The following is a 13,341-nucleotide window of genomic DNA, read 5'->3' as shown; positions in this document are numbered from 1 at the left end:
TAAGATTTTTTTTAGTATTTCAAGAAGTTAATTAAAATTTTCTTTTAGGATTAGGGAGAATGGATGCCTTAAACAAGTTTTTTCAAGATTTGTTTCAGGTTTCTGGAGAGTGGATTCCTGAAAAAAAAATGTGTTTGTTCTATGAAAAAGGTGAGAGTGTTACTTCAAAAAATTGATTTAAATGTAGTTTGAGGATAAGATTTATTTTAGTTTTTCAAGAAGTTAATTAAAATTTTCTTTTAGGATTAGGGAGAATGGATGCCTGAAACAAGTTTTTTCAAGATTTGTTTCAGGTTTCTGGATAGTGGATTCCTGAAAAAAAAATATGTTTGTTCTATGAAAAAGGTGAGAGTGTTACTTGAAAAAATTGATTTAAAAGTAGTTTGAGGATAAATGTGATTGAATTATTTCAACAAGTTAATTAAAATTTTCGTTTAGGATTAGGAAGATTGGATGCCTGAAAGAAGTTTTTTAAGATTAGTTTGAGGTTTCTGGAGAGTGGATTCCTGGAAAAAAATATATCTTAGTTTTATGAAAAAGGTGAGAGTGTTACTTCAAAAAATTGATTTAAATGTAGTTTGAGGATAAGATTTATTTTAGTATTTCAAGAACTTAATTCAAATTTTCTTTTAGGATTAGGGAGAATGGATGCCTTAAACAAGTTTTTTCAAGATTTGTTTCAGGTTTCTGGAGAGCGGATTCCTGAAAAAAAATATATGTTAGTTTTATGAAAAAGGTGTGAGTGTTACTTCAAAAAATTGATTTAAATGTAGTTTGAGGATAAGATTTATTTTAGTATTTCAAGAAGTTAATTAAAATTTTCTATTAGGATTAGGGAGAATGGATGCCTTAAACAAGTTTTTTCAAGATTTGTTTCAGGTTTCTGGAGAGTGGATTCCTGAAAAAAATATATGTTAGTTTTATGAAAGAGGTGAGAGTGTTACTTCAAAAAATTGATTTAAATGTAGTTTGAGGATAAGATTTATTTTAGTATTTCAAGAAGTTAATTAAAATTTTCTATTAGGATTGGGGAGAATGGATGCCTTAAACAAGTTTTTTCAAGATTTGTTTCAGGTTTCTGGAGAGTGGATTCCTGAAAAAAATATATGTTAGTTTTATGAAAAAGGTGAGAGTGTTACTTCAAAAAATTGATTTAAATGTAGTTTGAGGATAAGATTTATTTTAGTATTTCAAGAAGTTAATTAAAATTTTCTATTAGGATTGGGGAGAATGGATGCCTTAAACAAGTTTTTTCAAGATTTGTTTCAGGTTTCTGGAGAGTGGATTCCTGAAAAAAAAATATGTTTGTTCTATGAAAAAGGTGAGAGTGTTACTTGAAAAAATTGATTTAAAAGTAGTTTGAGGATAAATGTGATTGAATTATTTCAACAAGTTAATTAAAATTTTCGTTTAGGATTAGGAAGATTGGATGCCTGAAAGAAGTTTTTTAAGATTAGTTTTAGGTTTCTGGAGAGTGGATTCCTGAAAAAAAATATATCTTAGTTTTATGAAAAAGGTGAGAGTGTTACTTCAAAAAATTGATTTAAATGTAGTTTGAGGATAAGATTTATTTTAGTATTTCAAGAAGTTAATTAAAATTTTCTTTTAGGATTAGGGAGAATGGATGCCTTAAACAAGTTTTTTCAAGATTTGTTTCAAGTTTATGGAGATTGGATTCCTGAAAAAAAAATATGTTTGTTCTATGAAAAAGGTGAGAGTGTTACTTCAAAAAATTGATTTAAACGTAGTTTGAGGATGAATGTGATTGAATTATTTCAACAAATTAATTAAAATTTTCGTTTAGGATTAGGAAGATTGGAATGCTTGAAATAAGTTTTTTAAGATTAGTTTTAGGTTTCTGGAGAGTGGATTCCTGAAAAAAATATATGTTAGTTTTATGAAAAAGGTGAGAGTGTTACTTCAAAAAATTGATTTAAATGTAGTTTGAGGATAAGATTTTTTTTAGTATTTCAAAAAGTTAATTAAAATGTTCTTTTAGGATTAGGGAGAATGGATGCCTTTAACAAGTTTTTTCAAGATTTGTTTCAGGTTTCTGGAGAGAGGATTCCTGAAAAAAAAATATGTTTGTTCTATGAAAAAGGTGAGAGTGTTACTTCAAAAAATTGATTTAAACGTAGTTTGAGGATAAATGTGATTGAAATATTTCAACAAGTTAATTAAAATTTTCGTTTAGTATTAGGAAGATTGGAATGCTTGAAATAATTTTTTTAAGATTAGTATTAGGTTTGTGGAGAGTGGATTCCTGAAAAAAAATATATGTTAGTTTTATGAAAAAGGTGAGAGTGTTACTTCAAAAAATTGATTTAAATGTAGTTTGAGGATAAGATTTTTTTTAGTATTTCAAGCAGTTAATTAACATTTTCTTTTAGGATTAGGGAGAATGGATGCCTTAAACAAGTTTTTTCAAGATTTGTTTCAGGTTTCTGGAGAGTGGATTCCTGAAAAAAAAATATGTTTGTTCTATGAAAAAGGTGAGAGTGTTACTTGAAAAAATTGATTTAAAAGTAGTTTGAGGATAAATGTGATTGAATAATTTCAACAAGTTAATTAAAATTTTCGTTTAGGATTAGGAAGATTGGATGCCTGAAAGAAGTTTTTTAAGATTAGTTTTAGGTTTCTGGAGAGTGGATTCCTGAAAAAAAATATATGTTAGTTTTATGAAAAAGGTGAGAGTGTTACTTCAAAAAATTGATTTAAATGTAGTTTGAGGATAAGATTTATTTTAGTATTTCAAGAAGTTAATTAAAATTTTCTTTTAGGATTAGGGAGAATGGATGCCTTAAACAAGTTTTTTCAAGATTTGTTTCAGGTTTCTGGAGAGCGGATTCCTGAAAAAAAACTATATGTTAGTTTTATGAAAAAGGTGAGAGTGTTACTTCAAAAAATTGATTTAAAAGTAGTTTGAGGATAAGATTTATTTTTAGTATTTCAAGAAGTTAATTAAAATTTTCTTTTAGGATTAGGGAGAATGGATGCCTTAAACAAGTTTTTTCAAGATTTGTTTCAGGTTTCTGGAGAGCGGATTCCTGAAAAAAAATATATGTTAGTTTTATGAAAAAGGTGAGAGTGTTACTTCAAAAAATTGATTTAAATGTAGTTTGAGGATAAGATTTATTTTAGTATTTCAAGAAGTTAATTAAAATTTTCTTTTAGGATTAGGGAGAATGGATGCCTTAAACAAGTTTTTTCAAGATTTGTTTCAGGTTTCTGGAGAGTGGATTCCTGAAAAAAAAATATGTTTGTTCTATGAAAAAGGTGAGAGTGTTACTTCAAAAAATTGATTTAAACGTAGTTTGAGGATAAATGTGATTGAAATATTTCAACAAGTTAATTAAAATTTTCGTTTAGTACTAGGAAGATTGGAATGCTTGAAATAAGTTTTTTAAGATTAGTTTTAGGTTTGTGGAGAGTGGATTCCTGAAAAAAAATATATGTTAGTTTTATGAAAAAGGTGAGAGTGTTACTTCAAAAAATTGATTTAAATGTAGTTTGAGGATAAGATTTTTTTTAGTATTTCAAGCAGTTAATTAACATTTTCTTTTAGGATTAGGGAGAATGGATGCCTTAAACAATTTTTTCAAGATTTGTTTCAGGTTTCTGGAGAGTGGATTCCTGAAAAAAAAATATGTTTGTTCTATGAAAAAGGTGAGAGTGTTACTTGAAAAAATTGATTTAAAAGTAGTTTGAGGATAAATGTGATTGAATAATTTCACCAAGTTAATTAAAATTTTCGTTTAGGATTAGGAAGATTGGGTGCCTGAAAGAAGTTTTTTAAGATTAGTTTTAGGTTTCTGGAGAGTGGATTCCTGAAAAAAATATATGTTAGTTTTATGAAAAAGGTGAGAGTGTTACTTCAAAAAATTGATTTAAATGTAGTTTGAGGATAAGATTTATTTTAGTATTTCAAGAAGTTAATTAAAATTTTCTTTTAGGATTAGGGAGAATGGATGCCTTAAACAAGTTTTTTCAAGATTTGTTTCAGGTTTCTGGAGAGCGGATTCCTGAAAAAAAACTATGTTAGTTTTATGAAAAAGGTGAGAGTGTTACTTCAAAAAATTGATTTAAAAGTAGTTTGAGGATAAGATTTATTTTTAGTATTTCAAGAAGTTAATTAAAATTTTCGTTTAGGATTAGGAAGATTGGATGCCTGAAAGAAGTTTTTTAAGATTAGTTTTAGGTTTCTGGAGAGTGGATTCCTGAAAAAAAATATATCTTAGTTTTATGAAAAAGGTGAGACTGTTACTTCAAAAAATTGATTTAAATGTAGTTTGAGGATAAGATTTATTTTAGTATTTCAAGAAGTTAATTAAAATTTTCTTTTAGGATTAGGGAGAATGGATGCCTTAAACAAGTTTTTTCAAGATTTGTTTCAAGTTTATGGAGAGTGGATTCCTGAAAAAAAAATATGTTTGTTCTATGAAAAAGGTGAGAGTGTTACTTCAAAAAATTGATTTAAAAGTAGTTTGAGGATAAATGTGATTGAATTATTTCAACAAGTTAATTAAAATTTTCGTTTAGGATTAGGAAGATTGGGTGCCTGAAAGAAGTTTTTTAAGATTAGTTTTAGGTTTCTGGAGAGTGGATTCCTGAAAAAAAATATATGTTAGTTTTATGAAAAAGGTGAGAGTGTTACTTCAAAAAATTGATTTAAATGTAGTTTGAGGATAAGATTTTTTTTAGTATTTCAAGAAGTTAATTAAAATTTTCTTTTAGGATTAGGGAGAATGGATGCCTTAAACAAGTTTTTTCAAGATTTGTTTCAGGTTTCTGGAGAGTGGATTCCTGAAAAAAAAATATGTTTGTTCTATGAAAAAGGTGAGAGTGTTACTTCAAAAAATTGATTTAAACGTAGTTTGAGGATAAATGTGATTGAATATTTCAACAAGTTAATTAAAATTTTCGTTTAGGATTAGGAAGATTGGAATGCTTGAAATAAGTTTTTTAAGATTAGTTTTAGGTTTCTGGAGAGTGGATTCCTGAAAAAAAATATATGTTAGTTTTATGAAAAAGGTGAGAGTGTTACTTCAAAAAATTGATTTAAATGTAGTTTGAGGATTAGATTTTTTTAGTATTTCAAGAAGTTAATTAACATTTTCTTTTAGGATTAGGGAGAATGGATGCCTTAAACAAGTTTTTTCAAGATTTGTTTTAGGTTTCTGGAGAGTGGATTCGTGAAAACAAAATATGTTCATTTTATGAAAAAGGTGAGTGTGTTACTTCAAAAAATTGATTTAAATGTAGTTTGAGAATAAGGTTGATTGCATTATTTCAACAAGTTAATTAAAATTTTCTTTTAGGATTAGGGAGAATGGATGCCTTACACAAGTTTTTTCAAGATTAGTTTCAGGTTTATGGAGAGTGGATTCCTGAAAAAAAAATAAGTTTGTTCTATGAAAAAGGTGAGAGTGTTACTTCAAAAAATTGATTTAAAAGTAGTTTGAGGATAAATGTGATTGAATTATTTCAACAAGTTAATTAAAATTTTCGTTTAGGATTAGGAAGATTGGATGCCTGAAAGAAGTTTTTTTAGATTAGTTTTAGGTTTCTGGAGAGTGGATTCCTGAAAAAAAATATATGTTAGTTTAATGAAAAAGGTGCGAGTGTTACTTCAAAAAATTGATTTAAATGTAGTTTGAGGATAAGATTTATTTTAGTATTTCAAGAAGTTAATTAAAATGTTCTTTTAGGATTAGGGAGAATGGATGCCTTAAACAAGTTTTTTCAAGATTTGTTTCAGGTTTCTGGAGAGCGGATTCCTGAAAAAAAATATATGTTAGTTTTATGAAAAAGGTGAGAGTGTTACTTCAAAAAATTGATTTAAATGTAGTTTGAGGATAAGATTTATTTTAGTATTTCAAGAAGTTAATTAAAATTTTCTTTTAGGGTTAGGGAGAATGGATGCCTTAAACAAGTTTTTTCAAGATTTGTTTCAGGTTTCTGGAGAGTGGATTCCTGAAAAAAAAATATGTTTGTTCTATGAAAAAGGTGAGAGTGTTACTTGAAAAAATTGATTTAAAAGTAGTTTGAGGATAAATGTGATTGAATTATTTCAACAAGTTAATTAAAATTTTCGTTTAGGATTAGGAAGATTGGATGCCTGAAAGAAGTTTTTTAAGATTAGTTTTAGGTTTCTGGAGAGTGGATTCCTGAAAAAAAATATATCTTAGTTTTATGAAAAAGGTGAGAGTGTTACTTCAAAAAATTGATTTAAATGTAGTTTGAGGATAAGATTTATTTTAGTATTTCAAGAAGTTAATTAAAATTTTCTTTTAGGATTAGGGAGAATGGATGCCTTAAACACGTTTTTTCAAGATTTGTTTCAAGTTTATGGAGAGTGGATTCCTGAAAAAAAATATATGTTAGTTTTATGAAAAAGGTGAGAGTGTTACTTCAAAAAATTGATTTAAATGTAGTTTGAGGATAAGATTTTTTTTAGTATTTCAAAAAGTTAATTAAAATGTTCTTTTAGGATTAGGGAGAATAGATGCCTTAAACAAGTTTTTTCAAGATTTGTTTCAGGTTTCTGGAGAGTGGATTCCTGAAAAAAAAATATGTTTGTTCTATGAAAAAGGTGAGAGTGTTACTTCAAAAAATTGATTTAAACGTAGTTTGAGGATAAATGTGATTGAAATATTTCAACAAGTTAATTAAAATTTTCATTTAGTATTAGGAAGATTGGAATGCTTGAAATAAGTTTTTTAAGATTAGTTTTAGGTTTGTGGAGAGTGGATTCCTGAAAAAAAATATATGTTAGTTTTATGAAAAAGGTGAGAGTGTTACTTCAAAAAATTGATTTAAATGTAGTTTGAGGATAAGATTTATTTTAGTATTTCAAGAAGTTAATTAAAATGTTCTTTTAGGATTAGGGAGAATGGATGCCTTAAACAAGTTTTTTCAAGATTTGTTTCAGGTTTCTGGAGAGTGGATTCCTGAAAAAAAAATATGTTTGTTCTCTGAAAAAGGTGAGAGTGTTACTTGAAAAAATTGATTTAAAAGTAGTTTGAGGATAAATGTGATTGAATAATTTCAACAAGTTAATTAAAATTTTTGTTTAGGATTAGGAAGATTGGATGCCTGAAAGAAGTTTTTTAAGATTAGTTTTAGGTTTCTGGAGAGTGGATTCCTGAAAAAAAATATATCTTAGTTTTATGAAAAAGGTGAGAGTGTTACTTCAAAAAATTGATTTAAATGTAGTTTGAGGATAAGATTTTTTTTAGTATTTCAAGAAGTTAATTAAAATTTTCTTTTAGGATTAGGGAGAATGGATGCCTTAAACAAGTTTTTTCAAGATTTGTTTCAGGTTTCTGGAGAGTGGATTCCTGAAAAACAAATATGTTTTTTCTATGAAAAAGGTGAGAGTGTTACTTCAAAAAGTTGATTTAAACGTAGTTTGAGGATAAATGTGATTGAATTATTTCAACAAGTTAATTAAAATTTTCGTTTAGGATTAGGAAGATTGGAGTTCTTGAAATAAGTTTTTTAAGATTAGTTTTAGGTTTCTGGAGAGTGGATTCCTGAAAAAAAATATATGTTAGTTTTATGAAAAAGGTGAGAGTGTTACTTCAAAAAATTGATTTAAATGTAGTTTGAGGATTAGATTTTTTTAGTATTTCAAGAAGTTAATTAAAATTTTCTTTTAGGATTAGGGAGAATGGATGCCTTAAACAAGTTTTTTCAAGATTTGTTTTAGGTTTCTGGAGAGTGGATTCGTGAAAACAAAATATGTTCATTTTATGAAAAAGGTGAGTGTGTTACTTCAAAAAATTGATTTAAATGTAGTTTGAGAATAAGGTTGATTGCATTATTTCAACAAGTTAATTAAAATTTTCTTTTAGGATTAGGGAGAATGGATGCCTTACACAAGTTTTTTCAAGATTAGTTTCAGGTTTATGGAGAGTGGATTCCTGAAAAAAAAATAAGTTTGTTCTATGAAAAAGGTGAGAGTGTTACTTCAAAAAATTGATTTAAAAGTAGTTTGAGGATAAATGTGATTGAATTATTTCAACAAGTTAATTAAAATTTTCGTTTAGGATTAGGAAGATTGGATGCCTGAAAGAAGTTTTTTTAGATTAGTTTTAGGTTTCTGGAGAGTGGATTCCTGAAAAAAAATATATGTTAGTTTAATGAAAAAGGTGCGAGTGTTACTTCAAAAAATTGATTTAAATGTAGTTTGAGGATAAGATTTATTTTAGTATTTCAAGAAGTTAATTAAAATGTTCTTTTAGGATTAGGCAGAATGGATGCCTTAAACAAGTTTTTTCAAGATTTGTTTCAGGTTTCTGGAGAGCGGATTCCTGAAAAAAAATATATGTTAGTTTTATGAAAAAGGTGAGAGTGTTACTTCAAAAAATTGATTTAAATGTAGTTTGAGGATAAGATTTATTTTAGTATTTCAAGAAGTTAATTAAAATTTTCTTTTAGGGTTAGGGAGAATGGATGCCTTAAATAAGTTTTTTCAAGATTTGTTTCAGGTTTCTGGAGAGTGGATTCCTGAAAAAAAAATATGTTTGTTCTATGAAAAAGGTGAGAGTGTTACTTGAAAAAATTGATTTAAAAGTAGTTTGAGGATAAATGTGATTGAATTATTTCAACAAGTTAATTAAAATTTTCGTTTAGGATTAGGAAGATTGGATGCCTGAAAGAAGTTTTTTAAGATTAGTTTTAGGTTTCTGGAGAGTGGATTCCTGAAAAAAAATATATCTTAGTTTTATGAAAAAGGTGAGAGTGTTACTTCAAAAAATTGATTTAAATGTAGTTTGAGGATAAGATTTATTTTAGTATTTCAAGAAGTTAATTAAAATTTTCTTTTAGGATTAGGGAGAATGGATGCCTTAAACACGTTTTTTCAAGATTTGTTTCAAGTTTATGGAGAGTGGATTCCTGAAAAAAAATATATGTTAGTTTTATGAAAAAGGTGAGAGTGTTACTTCAAAAAATTGATTTAAATGTAGTTTGAGGATAAGATTTTTTTTAGTATTTCAAAAAGTTAATTAAAATGTTCTTTTAGGATTAGGGAGAATGGATGCCTTAAACAAGTTTTTTCAAGATTTGTTTCAGGTTTCTGGAGAGTGGATTCCTGAAAAAAAAATATGTTTGTTCTATGAAAAAGGTGAGAGTGTTACTTCAAAAAATTGATTTAAACGTAGTTTGAGGATAAATGTGATTGAAATATTTCAACAAGTTAATTAAAATTTTCGTTTAGTATTAGGAAGATTGGAATGCTTGAAATAAGTTTTTTAAGATTAGTTTTAGGTTTGTGGAGAGTGGATTCCTGAAAAAAAATATATGTTAGTTTTATGAAAAAGGTGAGAGTGTTACTTCAAAAAATTGATTTAAATGTAGTTTGAGGATAAGATTTATTTTAGTATTTCAAGAAGTTAATTAAAATGTTCTTTTAGGATTAGGGAGAATGGATGCCTTAAACAAGTTTTTTCAAGATTTGTTTCAGGTTTCTGGAGAGTGGATTCCTGAAAAAAAAATATGTTTGTTCTCTGAAAAAGGTGAGAGTGTTACTTGAAAAAATTGATTTAAAAGTAGTTTGAGGATAAATGTGATTGAATAATTTCAACAAGTTAATTAAAATTTTTGTTTAGGATTAGGAAGATTGGATGCCTGAAAGAAGTTTTTTAAGATTAGTTTTAGGTTTCTGGAGAGTGGATTCCTGAAAAAAAATATATCTTAGTTTTATGAAAAAGGTGAGAGTGTTACTTCAAAAAATTGATTTAAATGTAGTTTGAGGATAAGATTTTTTTTAGTATTTCAAGAAGTTAATTAAAATTTTCTTTTAGGATTAGGGAGAATGGATGCCTTAAACAAGTTTTTTCAAGATTTGTTTCAGGTTTCTGGAGAGTGGATTCCTGAAAAAAAAATATGTTTTTTCTATGAAAAAGGTGAGAGTGTTACTTCAAAAAGTTGATTTAAACGTAGTTTGAGGATAAATGTGATTGAATTATTTCAACAAGTTAATTAAAATTTTCGTTTAGGATTAGGAAGATTGGAGTTCTTGAAATAAGTTTTTTAAGATTAGTTTTAGGTTTCTGGAGAGTGGATTCCTGAAAAAAAATATATGTTAGTTTTATGAAAAAGGTGAGAGTGTTACTTCAAAAAATTGATTTAAATGTAGTTTGAGGATTAGATTTTTTTAGTATTTCAAGAAGTTAATTAAAATTTTCTTTTAGGATTAGGGAGAATGGATGCCTTAAACAAGTTTTTTCAAGATTTGTTTTAGGTTTCTGGAGAGTGGATTCGTGAAAACAAAATATGTTCATTTTATGAAAAAGGTGAGTGTGTTACTTCAAAAAATTGATTTAAATGTAGTTTGAGAATAAGGTTGATTGCATTATTTCAACAAGTTAATTAAAATTTTCTTTTAGGATTAGGGAGAATGGATGCCTTACACAAGTTTTTTCAAGATTAGTTTCAGGTTTATGGAGAGTGGATTCCTGAAAAAAAAATAAGTTTGTTCTATGAAAAAGGTGAGAGTGTTACTTCAAAAAATTGATTTAAAAGTAGTTTGAGGATAAATGTGATTGAATTATTTCAACAAGTTAATTAAAATTTTCGTTTAGGATTAGGAAGATTGGATGCCTTAAACAAGTTTTTTCAAGATTTGTTTCAGGTTTCTGGAGAGCGGATTCCTGAAAAAAAATATATGTTAGTTTTATGAAAAAGGTGAGAGTGTTACTTCAAAAAATTGATTTAAATGTAGTTTGAGGATAAGATTTATTTTAGTATTTCAAGAAGTTAATTAAAATTTTCTTTTAGGGTTAGGGAGAATGGATGCCTTAAACAAGTTTTTTCAAGATTTGTTTCAGGTTTCTGGAGAGTGGATTCCTGAAAAAAAAATATGTTTGTTCTATGAAAAAGGTGAGAGTGTTACTTGAAAAAATTGATTTAAAAGTAGTTTGAGGATAAATGTGATTGAATTATTTCAACAAGTTAATTAAAATTTTCGTTTAGGATTAGGAAGATTGGATGCCTGAAAGAAGTTTTTTAAGATTAGTTTTAGGTTTCTGGAGAGTGGATTCCTGAAAAAAAATATATCTTAGTTTTATGAAAAAGGTGAGAGTGTTACTTCAAAAAATTGATTTAAATGTAGTTTGAGGATAAGATTTATTTTAGTATTTCAAGAAGTTAATTAAAATTTTCTTTTAGGATTAGGGAGAATGGATGCCTTAAACACGTTTTTTCAAGATTTGTTTCAAGTTTATGGAGAGTGGATTCCTGAAAAAAAATATATGTTAGTTTTATGAAAAAGGTGAGAGTGTTACTTCAAAAAATTGATTTAAATGTAGTTTGAGGATAAGATTTTTTTTAGTATTTCAAAAAGTTAATTAAAATGTTCTTTTAGGATTAGGGAGAATGGATGCCTTAAACAAGTTTTTTCAAGATTTGTTTCAGGTTTCTGGAGAGTGGATTCCTGAAAAAAAAATATGTTTGTTCTATGAAAAAGGTGAGAGTGTTACTTCAAAAAATTGATTTAAACGTAGTTTGAGGATAAATGTGATTGAAATATTTCAACAAGTTAATTAAAATTTTCGTTTAGTATTAGGAAGATTGGAATGCTTGAAATAAGTTTTTTAAGATTAGTTTTAGGTTTGTGGAGAGTGGATTCCTGAAAAAAAATATATGTTAGTTTTATGAAAAAGGTGAGAGTGTTACTTCAAAAAATTGATTTAAATGTAGTTTGAGGATAAGATTTATTTTAGTATTTCAAGAAGTTAATTAAAATGTTCTTTTAGGATTAGGGAGAATGGATGCCTTAAACAAGTTTTTTCAAGATTTGTTTCAGGTTTCTGGAGAGTGGATTCCTGAAAAAAAAATATGTTTGTTCTCTGAAAAAGGTGAGAGTGTTACTTGAAAAAATTGATTTAAAAGTAGTTTGAGGATAAATGTGATTGAATAATTTCAACAAGTTAATTAAAATTTTTGTTTAGGATTAGGAAGATTGGATGCCTGAAAGAAGTTTTTTAAGATTAGTTTTAGGTTTCTGGAGAGTGGATTCCTGAAAAAAAATATATGTTAGTTTTATGAAAAAGGTGAGAGTGTTACTTCAAAAAATTGATTTAAATGTAGTTTGAGGATAAGATTTTTTTTAGTATTTCAAGAAGTTAATTAAAATTTTCTTTTAGGATTAGGGAGAATGGATGCCTTAAACAAGTTTTTTCAAGATTTGTTTCAGGTTTCTGGAGAGTGGATTCCTGAAAAAAAAATATGTTTTTTCTATGAAAAAGGTGAGAGTGTTACTTCAAAAAGTTGATTTAAACGTAGTTTGAGGATAAATGTGATTGAATTATTTCAACAAGTTAATTAAAATTTTCGTTTAGGATTAGGAAGATTGGAGTTCTTGAAATAAGTTTTTTAAGATTAGTTTTAGGTTTCTGGAGAGTGGATTCCTGAAAAAAAATATATGTTAGTTTTATGAAAAAGGTGAGAGTGTTACTTCAAAAAATTGATTTAAATGTAGTTTGAGGATTAGATTTTTTTAGTATTTCAAGAAGTTAATTAAAATTTTCTTTTAGGATTAGGGAGAATGGATGCCTTAAACAAGTTTTTTCAAGATTTGTTTTAGGTTTCTGGAGAGTGGATTCGTGAAAACAAAATATGTTCATTTTATGAAAAAGGTGAGTGTGTTACTTCAAAAAATTGATTAAAATGTAGTTTGAGAATAAGGTTGATTGCATTATTTCAACAAGTTAATTAAAATTTTCTTTTAGGATTAGGGAGAATGGATGCCTTACACAAGTTTTTTCAAGATTAGTTTCAGGTTTATGGAGAGTGGATTCCTGAAAAAAAAATAAGTTTGTTCTATGAAAAAGGTGAGAGTGTTACTTCAAAAAATTGATTTAAAAGTAGTTTGAGGATAAATGTGATTGAATTATTTCAACAAGTTAATTAAAATTTTCGTTTAGGATTAGGAAGATTGGATGCCTTAAACAAGTTTTTTCAAGATTTGTTTCAGGTTTCTGGAGAGCGGATTCCTGAAAAAAAATATATGTTAGTTTTATGAAAAAGGTGAGAGTGTTACTTCAAAAAATTGATTTAAATGTAGTTTGAGGATAAGATTTATTTTAGTATTTCAAGAAGTTAATTAAAATTTTCTTTTAGGGTTAGGGAGAATGGATGCCTTAAACAAGTTTTTTCAAGATTTGTTTCAGGTTTCTGGAGAGTGGATTCCTGAAAAAAAAATATGTTTGTTCTATGAAAAAGGTGAGAGTGTTACTTGAAAAAATTGATTTAAAAGTAGTTTGAGGATAAATGTGATTGAATTATTTCAACAAGTTAATTAAAATTTTCGTTTAGGATTAGGAAGATTGGATG

Source organism: Triturus cristatus, chromosome 3_1 (assembly GCF_964204655.1).
Source record: "Triturus cristatus chromosome 3_1, aTriCri1.1, whole genome shotgun sequence".
Lineage (NCBI taxonomy): Eukaryota > Metazoa > Chordata > Amphibia > Caudata > Salamandridae > Triturus > Triturus cristatus.
The sequence above is the reverse complement of the archived record's forward strand: the minus strand, read 5'-3'. Positions refer to the sequence as shown.